The sequence below is a fragment of the Vidua chalybeata genome, chromosome Z, assembly GCF_026979565.1.
Source record: "Vidua chalybeata isolate OUT-0048 chromosome Z, bVidCha1 merged haplotype, whole genome shotgun sequence".
In the NCBI taxonomy this organism is placed as follows: Eukaryota; Metazoa; Chordata; class Aves; order Passeriformes; family Viduidae; genus Vidua; species Vidua chalybeata.
The window spans coordinates 65222221-65233138 of record NC_071570.1 but is presented as its reverse complement, the minus strand read 5'-3'; positions in this window follow the sequence as shown (position 1 = coordinate 65233138).

Below are 10918 nucleotides of genomic sequence, written 5' to 3'. Positions count from 1 at the left end.
AGTAGCTGCTGTTGTCTCTGGATTTTTTTTTTTAATTATTATTTTTATCATGGGCATCACTGCTGTTTTTAATCAAGAATGAAAGGCAGCCCCTAGTAGCCCTGAAATCTAACAATTAATCTTGTTGACTATTAAATAAACAGCATAAAGCCTTGGGCACCAAACTGTAATGAACTCATTCAGGGGTGGATGGACCTTGTACAGCTCAAGGTTTGGAAACCTGTCAAATCTGCTACTGTAGCTGTTGGTGAAATTATCAAGTTCCAATTCTCTTCCCTTTACATCTACACCCTCTTCCCTCTTCCTGAAATAGGTATGTCCTGATGCTAAGGCCTCTGTGCAGATCTTTCTCTCAGTGGCACAGGCAGCATTCCACATTTTATATAAAACCAGTTTTATTTGACAACTATTCAGAAAACAAACTCATTTCAGACAGTGATTGCTTCTGTGCTATGTACACAGAATATCAGATAAGAGCTTCTGTGTCTCCTATTGCTCCAGGAAATAGGAAAAAGTGGGAAACAGAGAAAGAGAGAGAGAGAAAGCGCGAGAAAGAGAGAAAGAAAGAGATAAAGAAAGAAGAAAGTGAGAAAGAAAGAAAGAGAGAAAGAGAGGAAGAAAGAGCGGAAGATAGAGAAAAGAAAGGAAAGAAAATGAAGGAAGTTTGGAAGTTCGGAAGGAAATTCAGAAGGAAGGAAGGAAGGAAGGAAGTTTGGAAGGAAGTTGTGGAGGGAGGGAGGCAGGAAGGAAGGCAGGAAGGCAGGAGAGGAGGGGGAGGGGGAGGGGGGGAGGGAAGGGAAAGGGAAAGGGAAGGGAAGGGAAAGGGAAGGGAAAGGGAAGGGAAAGGGAAGGGAAAGGGAAGGGAAAGGGAAGGGAAAGGGAAGGGAAAGGGAAGGGAAAGGGAAGGGAAAGGGAAGGGAAAGGGAAGGGAAAGGGAAGGGAAAGGGAAGGGAAAGGGAAGGGAAAGGGAAGGGAAAGGGAAGGGAAAGGGAAGGGAAAGGGAAGGGAAAGGGAAGGGAAAGGGAAGGGAAAGGGAAGGGAAAGGGAAGGGAAAGGGAAGGGAAAGGGAAGGGAAAGGGAAGGGAAAGGAAAGGGAAAGGAAAGGGAAAGGAAAGGGAAAGGAAAGGGAAAGGAAAGGGAAAGGAAAGGGAAAGGGAAAGGGAAAGGGAAAGGGAAAGGGAAAGGGAAAGGGAAAGGGAAAGGGAAAGGAAAGGAAAGGGAAAGGAAAGGGAAAGGGAAAGGAAAGGGAAAGGGAAAGGGAAAGGGAAAGGAAAAGGAAAGAAAGGAAAGGAAAGGAAAGGAAAGGAAAGGAAAGGAAAGGAAAGGAAAGGAAAGGAAAGGAAAGGAAAGGAAAGGAAAGGAAAAGGAAAGGAAAGGAAAGGAAAGGAAAGGAAAGGAAAGGAAAGGAAAGGAAAGGAAAGGAAAGGAAAGGAAAGGAAAGGAAAGGAAAGGAAAGGAAAGGAAAGGAAAGGAAAGGAAAGGAAAGGAAAGGAAAGGAAAGGAAAGGAAAGGAAAGGAAAGGAAAGGAAAGGAAAGGAAAGGAAAAGGAAAGGAAAGGAAAGGAAAGGAAAGGAAAGGAAAGGAAAGGAAAGGAAAGGAAAGGAAAGGAAAGGAAAGGAAAGGAAAGGAAAAGGAAAGGAAAGGAAAAGGAAAGGAAAGGAAAGGAAAGGAAAGGAAAGGAAAGGAAAGGAAAGGAAAGGAAAGGAAAGGAAAGGAAAGGAAAGGAAAGGAAAGGAAAGGAAAGGAAAGGAAAGGAAAGGAAAGGAAAGGAAAGGAAAGGAAAGGAAAGGAAAGGAAAGGAAAGGAAAGGAAAGGAAAGGAAAGGAAAGGAAAAGGAAAGGAAAGGAAAGGAAAGGAAAGGAAAGGAAAGGAAAGGAAAGGAAAGGAAAGGAAAGGAAAGGAAAGGAAAAGGAAAGGAAAGGAAAGGAAAGGAAAGGAAAGGAAAGGAAAGGAAAGGAAAGGAAAGGAAAGGAAAGGAAAGGAAAGGAAAGGAAAGGAAAGGAAAGGAAAGGAAAGGAAAGGAAAGGAAAGGAAAGGAAAGGAAAGGAAAGGAAAGGAAAGGAAAGGAAAGGAAAGGAAAGGAAGGAAAGGAAAGGAAAGGAAAGGAAAGGAAAGGAAAGGAAAGGAAAGGAAAGGAAAGGAAAGGAAAGGAAAGGAAAGGAAAGGAAAGGAAAGGAAAGGCCCCTCTAAAATGAGAATATCCTGAAACTGAGGCTAGCAGATGAGAGAATGCAGTACCAGCCAGACAGAACACCCATCCCTTGATGCCCATGTGTAGCCAGCTGCAAAATTCTTTATCCAAAATCTACAGCCACACAAATGTCTCAGAGTGATTTTTTAACATATCTGTCTCTTCTCCTTTCCTGGCTGCTTTTCCAAGGCTGCTGTGGTGGAGTGACCTTGGCCGGCTGCCAGGGGTTCAACGAGCCACCCTCTCACTCCCCCCCCTCCTTCAACAAGTCAGCCGGGGGAAAATAAGATTAGAAGCTCACAGGTCAAGGTAAGGACAAGGAGATTACTCACCGGTTATTATCATGGGCAAAACATGTGGAAGATTAATTTAATTTATTGCCAGTTAATAGCAGAGGAGGATAAAACATCTTCCCCAACGCCACCAAGAACTGCTCCGATGGGAATCCTTTCCATGAGGTGCCGTTCCTTCAGGAGCTCCACTGTAGGTTCCCACGGGCCAGGACCCTTCCAGGGGCTGTAATTTTTTTCAGGACACATTTCCCTGCTCCTGCCTGGGCTCCTCCAGGAGCTGCAGGGGCATCTCTGCTCCCCTCTTCCCTTCTGTGGGCTGCAGGGGCTCAGGGGACTGAACTACCCCAAGGGAATCTCAGCTCCAGCACCCACAGCAGCTCCTGCCCCTTCTCCTGTGTTGCTGTGGCTGTCTGGTTTTCTCACATTTGTTCCACTGCTGTCTCTCACAGCTGCTGTGCAGTGTTTTTTACCCTCTCTCTCACATGTTGTCACAGTGCTCTGCTTTTCCCTACAGCTGCTCCATTCTGGAGCTGTCTGGCACAGTGTCATCCCCAGTCTCATCTCACAGGAGCCACCCCTGAAGCCCACTCACTACCAAAACCATCTGTCTTTTTGGCCTCCAGTGTTTGCTGGACACACAGAGGTTTGTACTTTGTCCCCAGTGATTTCCAAGTAAAATACAGAAATGGAGACTCAAGCTAAAATTTATGTAACCCAGATTGTGTGAGCAAAGTTTCCTTACATATGGTTTTCCCCTTTCCAGTTTTCCCCAACAGTGCTCTGTTAAATTCTGACATTTATACCTGTGCAAGGGAGGGTGAAGGGAGGGCTTGAAGGCCAGCAAGATGGCTAGTGTTCAATTCTAGTGCTCAGTTTAGTCCAACTTCCAAATAAGTGAGTCAATGCAGCACTGGCCAAGATAAAGCCTCTCTGAAACTGGTCAAATGGGTCACAAACAGAAACAATTAATGCTCATAATTACCTTATACTGCTGTATTGAGCCAATTAATATACAACCTAAGCCGCGTTAAGGGATATAACCTTTACTAAGCAATTTTGTCTCTTTTACTTAATCTGTAAAACTACTTCAGGGTTTTAAATTAAATACCAAATCCAGCCCCCTTGCCTCTGTTTTAATGTGTTCAGGATTTTTTTTTTTTTTTTTACTTTTACTCTTAAACTTGTGTATTAGCTGAGACCACAATATCTTTGGTGAAAGTGAGTGGGGGAATGAAAATGCTGATGAGGAAATGCATCCTTATTTTAACAGTATCAGAAGAAGGAAATGGATCAAGACTCTAAACCACGTCAGGCGTTCTTGACTCTCAGACCAGAGTTTATGAGAATAATGTGTGCAACTGTGACCTCTGAAAGCACCTCCTGAATCCTGCAGGGAGCTACAGTGCTGGTGAGGTATTTCTCTGAGGAAATGCAAGTTTGGCTAAGCTCCTTCTGGGTTTCTAGCTCTCTGTTGTAAATTACTTTCATTCAGAACCCAAAATGCAGCACTGAGCCTGGGAACCTCTTTTTTTGCCAAGACCTCTTCAAGACAGACTTTTCTGTTCATTATGCACAAATTATTATTTTATTATTTGGAGCTTTTCCTTGTGAGAGGCCTCCCTGCTGTGTGACAAATGTGTGCAAATTCAGCTGCAGATAATGCCACACCACCCTCAGCAAAGTGTAGGCTCTGCATTTCACCCTCATTTCACCAGACCAAGGTTTTTTCTGACCACTTCTGGCAGGCTGCCAGTTTTCCATACAGTTCTGAAATTAAAAACCCGGCCATTATGCTCTCTGGTGCAATTAGAGTTCAATATATCCATCATAAAAGCTGACTTTTTTTTTTTTTTTATCCTGTCTTTTGTGAAACATTTGGGTAGATCGGGTCTTCTGGGAGCTGTAAATGATACTAACTAGAGAACAATGAGGAAGGCTTTGTGAGATAAGGGTCTAACTCTCTTATTTCAGGATATGATGCTTTTTTCTGTGTTATACTTCTTCAGTCTCTATAGGCCAAGAGTGGGTGATAATTTAGTCTCATGCAGGTGTTCATTCTGGAAGCAGCTGACCTAAAAAACTGTCAGGAGTGTTTTGCAAAAACCTATTTGTGCCTGCAACCAGTGCTTCTGACAACGGTGTGGAAGTCTGCAACAATAAATAAATAAATAAATAAATAAATAAATAAATAAATAACTTTATTAAGACTTTTTTTTTCTCCTCACATCCTGCACCAAGGCAGAGAAGCTACCAAATTACATTAAAGTTGTGACTGGTATCTCCTATATGAAACAACAACTACAACAACAAAACAAACAAACAAAAAAACCCACCCCAAATTAAAAAAAATATCAGTGTAAGAATCTTGAAAAGTGCCAGAAAGGCATCCAGACTTCAGCTCTGTGAGTAGTCCTTGTTAATAACAGAAGTGATATTATTTACTGACCAAAACCACTTTAGATTTATATTTTTTCTCCAAATATAAAATCATTCTGAAAAATGCAGAAGCGGGAGCTTATTTTGCCAGCCATACACTGTATTGAGAAAATGAGCACCAGCTTAGAATTTCTGTGTGCATGTTTTGTTCACTCACTACTGGGAACTTTGTGTGTTTATTATTGCTAAATTTCAGGCCTGCTATTCTAACCTAAGACAGATGAAACTTGGCTGTGAGTGGTACTAAGGCTCAAATTTTTGCTGCAAGGAAAAGTAGTATGAAGAAAAGCACATTTTTCTGGGAATGCCTTTCCAATGGATAATAACTAAGGATCATGTGAAAACTGCGAAGAAACAAACAAAAAAAAACCCTGCTATAAAACATGTTATATTTATAGACTGGTATATTTTTATGACATTGTTTATAAATAGAAGAGATAAATCTAGCTAAAAGCTAGAAAAAACAAACAAAAAAAAACCAAAAACAAACAAAAAAACAAACAAAACAAAACAAAACAAAAAAAAACCAACACCCTTTTAAAGTTCTGTTGCACATGCAGACATTCCAGAGGACACAGGAGTGTGTGTTCTGCCTTTCTATGTGGGAATGCTGTGTAAAATCCTGTGTGGAAGCCCCTGGGCTAAATGCTGCTCTCAAACCAAGCATGTTTGTGCACACAAGGAGATCACAGAAACTCTCTGCTTTGCAGGGAAACCTGGGGACTACACACAGGTTGTGTCTTGAAAGCCTTGGGAGCTGAAGTGGTACATTTCACTTGCAAAGTTGGAAATTAATGGAAACCGGAGGCATTTATTTGCAGTAATTTTCTTGCCACGGTTTGACTAAAACATTAAAATTTAAAAATAAATCACCCATCTGACTTACCCATTGCTATAAGAAGATATTTGAACAGATTTTTGCACTTAGCTTGGAGATTTGCTTTATGAACACTGGAGAATTTCTCTGAAAATGAGGATGGTATGGCTGTATTTTTTCAGGGACAACTTCCATAACTCTGGGTCAGTTGTCACGAGCAATTTTGGTTAAAAAATTTTCATAAACATCTCCTACAAATCCTTTTGTGTTTTACCTAAGGGAAATACCTTGGTAATTTAGTACTCACTGTCTCTTCTTGTCTTATCCAGATCTGCAGTATGCATTTCACCCCTTAGATCAGTGCCAAAATGTACAACCTCCCACTCGCCTTCATTCTTTGTCCTGAAGCAAACAAAAATAAGGTAGAACACACTAAACACTAAATATACTTATTTAGGGAATTTGAGTCTAAAAGGGTTTTCTCTTTGCAGCTGCTCAAACCTTATGAGCAGGTTGTATATTAATTATCAAGCTGCATAAACATATCAGGTAGGAAAGACTGCTGGACTGCTCAATTACTGGGTAAAACAGAGATGGTGGAAGATCAGTGCAAGTTACATCTTAGTTAGCCAGTAGTTTGATGATGTAAAAAAAAAAAAAGTAATTACCTATGTCTAGTTAAGAAATGTTTGATTGTGATTTTAATTTATTTAATGGTTTTGATTTAGATCTGTGTTGGCTGAAAGTAAAATATCCTGATAAATTACCTCAATCAACCTACAGAAAGGAACTCCAAGGACCCATACCCCTTAGAACTCAATCAATAGTTGAAGAACAAAATTCAATAAAGAGTTGTTTAATGGTTATCATAACCAGAGATGTCATAGAACAGGAAAGGTATCTTGAGAAAGTTAAGGAGTGAAAGGCCTACACACCCCAGAAAACTTGATTAATACATTGCAGGTGCAATAGGGGAACCACTTCACAGGTTTGTACACCCCAGAAAACTTAATTAATGGTAATAGTCTAAGCAGGACAGCAAATTTACTGTTTATCTGGATAAAACTTGGGTATCCATTAAACAAAAATATGAGATCTTTTGGTAGTAATTAAAAGAAACAAAACACTTACGCCATGATGCGATACAATGGGCAGACCTTTGGCGGTGTCTACGAAAAATCTTGCATGTTTTACTGTAAATAAATGCCTGAAAATTGTTGGGTTTTTGAAAATGTCTACAGTGAATAAATTCCCAATATGTTCCCAATTTTGGACTCAAAATTTTTATTAGGAATGTTCATCTAGCAGCTTTCTGCTATGAGATTTAAAACTCTTTGTTTCAGACTTCTCTGTCAGCTGCCTTCTCTGTCTCCAGTGTTTGACAGAAGTAACAAAAATTTATGAAGAGATGGATAAATTAAAGAGTGTAGCACAATCTTTCCTTGTCTCCAATAACCAAACAGAAATATTTATATTCTGATAATCCAGCTCTGGATGACTCTGCAGTTCAAGTGAGGACATTACCCTGCTTGACACTGAAATGTTCTTATTTCTCACTCATACCTTCGAGGAAATCATCTGTTGTGCCTGTAAAAATGGCTGCTCATTTATCAGAGCTCTTTATATTCTCATTTCAAGGCCAGCTCCAAGCAACATCTGCTCCTGTGAATGCATTTAATGCTTGAGAGATCCAAGGCCCTGACATGAACAAAGCTGCTTTTTTTTTTTTTTTTTTTTTTTTTTTTTTTTCCCTTTTTACAGCCCTGGAACCTGGCATTCTGTACAGCAGGCCTTGCACAGGAACAGCCCTTCACCCTCAGGTGCCAGGGAGATCAGAGAAGGGGAGCAGAACAGCAACTGCAGATATGATTTCCTCAAAAAGTTTTTGTCTTGTAACTCATGCCAGGCTAGGATGAAAACAGGTGGAGGAGAAAAAAAAGTATAATGGACATTAACTTATTTACTTATTTGTTTGTATGCATTGTAAAATCACTTTTTGCTGTTGTTTCCTTTTACATCAGAGCAGCACTGAGTGCACAATTAGCCCCTGCTAGTTTACCAAAAAAAGTCTGCATGGAGATCCCAAAAATGGGAATAATGGTTTAATAGAAATAATAAAACTTTCACTTCTGAATAGCTCTGACCAGCCAGGCTGGTTTTGTTAGTGAATATACAATAAGTAGATTTGATTGTCCATGGCTAGGATGGAGAAAAAAACTTCTGTTTGGGTCAGAATATTGTAGTTAAAGCTAATCTCAATTTAATAAAAGAAATTGTAGTAATATACTATTATTATCATCATCATTTTCATTTTCATTATTATTTTAATCATCATTATTATTATTATTATTTTCATTATTATTCCTTACCATCATTATTATCAGAAGAAGTATTCCAGTGTAAAGTAAGATGTATAGCTGGAAAACCAATGAAAACTTCCTCTTTTTTTTTCCCTTTCACTTAGAATGCCTTCTTTGGGGTGAAAAAAGAACAATGAAGAGGAAGAAAAAAAAAGTTGTCGAAAGATAACAGAATTCTACAAACTCTTCATTGTCCCTAAAATCCTTACTTCAAGATCTTACAATTTACAGCTGCTCGTCCCAGTTAGGTTTTTTGTACACGCACAGTAATATGAGCTGTGGGATTATTATTTCTCAATAATAGAGCTGTGGAAATATTATATCTCAGTGACAAAATCTCAGCAGACCATTTCATTTCATAAAAATACATTTCACTGACAAAATTTAAACACGCGCATTCATTCTCTAATCACATTGGAATAGAAAACAATGGAGATTACGATTTTCTTTCAAGGGATGTAATATTTTACCTTCATAATTAATTTTTCTGTTCCAGAGGGAGACAAAAGTCAACTACAAGTTCTTCTCAGAGACTCACTTCATCATGGAATAACTGGATGTGGCATATGTATGAAAATGCATTTTCACAACTGCAAATCCATAGAGCAGCTATGTTACCTCTCTGAATGTTACAGCCCATTATCAGCTTCTAACTTAGATCAAACTTTGTGGCTTGGACAGTCTGAAATATTCCTAAATATGAAGCACCAGAAATCCAAGTCAGTATTTACTTTGGGAGCAATTGACACAAAACATAACAAAAACCTCCAAAATTTTCAGGTTGATTTAATTGTCTTACAGTTACTGGAACGCACTGGAAAAAAATGTAAATATTTTGGCACTTTACAATCTGTTTCCTGCTGGATCTCTTTTATCTAAATGTGGCATATCTGTTCTACTGATAAATAACTCAGCTTTCGTGGGCATTGTTACAAGTTCTGTTTAATGAGTTAATAATTGTCTATTTCCAAGTGCAAAGGTTTAATCCATTTTTTTAAACATGCTACAATGATTGTATGAATGCCTATGAAACTCTTTGACAGAGTGACGACATTCATTTTGCCTTCCTGCTCGCATATTTTTATCAGTAATTAATCTTTACTAACTCTTTACTGAAACCAAACACTTACTTGCGAGAGTACATTTGAAGTGAAAATGTTTTTCCAGAACTTCTTTCTATTTCGCAAAACTTCAATTAAACTCTTTTTTTATGCAGCCTTTGGGTCACAAAGGACAGCAATGCTGTGAATAATAATAAAAGATGTGCTTTTATTATTATTAGGAAGAGACTATTGAATGCAAATAGAAAAACTGCCAATTGCTGATTAAGTAAGAGTTCTAAGTGAGATTAGGACTGAGACTGATGTCTGTGGTGGGTTGACTTTTGCTGGCCCCCAAGTGCTCTATCACTTCCACAGGAAGAACAGGTGAGGAACACAGAAAAAAATGAAGACAGAGAGATTATTCATCTACTTTACAGGTAAAACAGGCTTGACTTGGTGGAATTAATTAAATTTGCTGCAAATTAATTGTAACAGAGTAGGATAGTCGGAAAAAAAATTTAAAAAAACCTAACCAAACAAAAACCTACAAACATCAACAGCAACAACAACAGAAACAACAAAACACCCCCTCTCCCCCCAAAAAAAATTAAAATAGACCCCCACACACACCAAAAAGCCACTCCACATTCAAACGCCTCTACCCCTGTGTACCTAAAAACCTGAAAACTCTCCTTATGAAAACCCAGGAGATGGCTTCACATGCACTTCTTGTGCCTGTGTGCATATTCATCTCCTTCAGTTTATGACTTTAAAGGATTTAATTTTCACTGGGATTTCACAACTGCATATTACAAATGCATTAGAAGTAATGCATATTACTAACTGGCATTGTAGAAGTCTTCTCTTAATATAGGTATTTTTTGCTCATGTTTGTAGGTTTGTGTATTACTTTTTTTTTTTTTAAGTGTTTTGATTAGCTGCATAAACCAAGAAGTATTTAATTGAACAAATCCTATTGCAAAAAAAAGCACTGAGAACATTTTTGCTGTTCTGTTTCAAAGCCATATTGAGGATGTTAACACCCTGGCACACCACCTACATCTCAGGAATTCATGGCTTTTAAAAACAGGTATTTGCAGTGCTGGAGTCAGAGTGGGAGGATGAACACTTATGACACAGAACTCTGATTATCTGAAATTTTTCTGCATTTTTTTTCAGGGAAACTAAACCTATCTTTCATCCAGTGGAAAGCAGATGAAAAGCATCAGGTTACTGCACCCCTCCTCAAGGTTTAGCTCCATCCTAAGGAGCAGAAGTGTTCCTGAATAATGCCCTTTCCAAGTGAACACTCTGTTGGGCTTGGGACATACTGTGCTGCTGAACAGATTGTTTCGTTTTATCACCACCAACTGGATTCTTTAAAAAAAAAAAAAAAAAAAAAAAAAAAAAAAAAAACCAAACCAAAAAATCCTGGAGGAGTTAAGAGTCTTTTCTCTTGTGAATTCACTTTGTGATGAGGTGAAGAAGCCATGTCGACCTTGGTTGCTTTAATTAAACATACACCTTGAAATAAATATTCTCCATCTGTTTGACTTGCCCATCAGGGCAGGAAAAACAGAATGGATTTCATAAACAAATTAGGTGACATTTTTTGAAATTTGTGCACTTTATCTGTGCAGTCAGTAAATGGTAAACTGTTATTGTCACGAGGAACTAAGTCACAGCTGCAAGAAGTATGGAATCATCCACTGGAGCAGGGAGGGAGTAATTTCCCACAATTCAATCAACTTGGTTTTAAAAATACTGCGCGTTTTGTT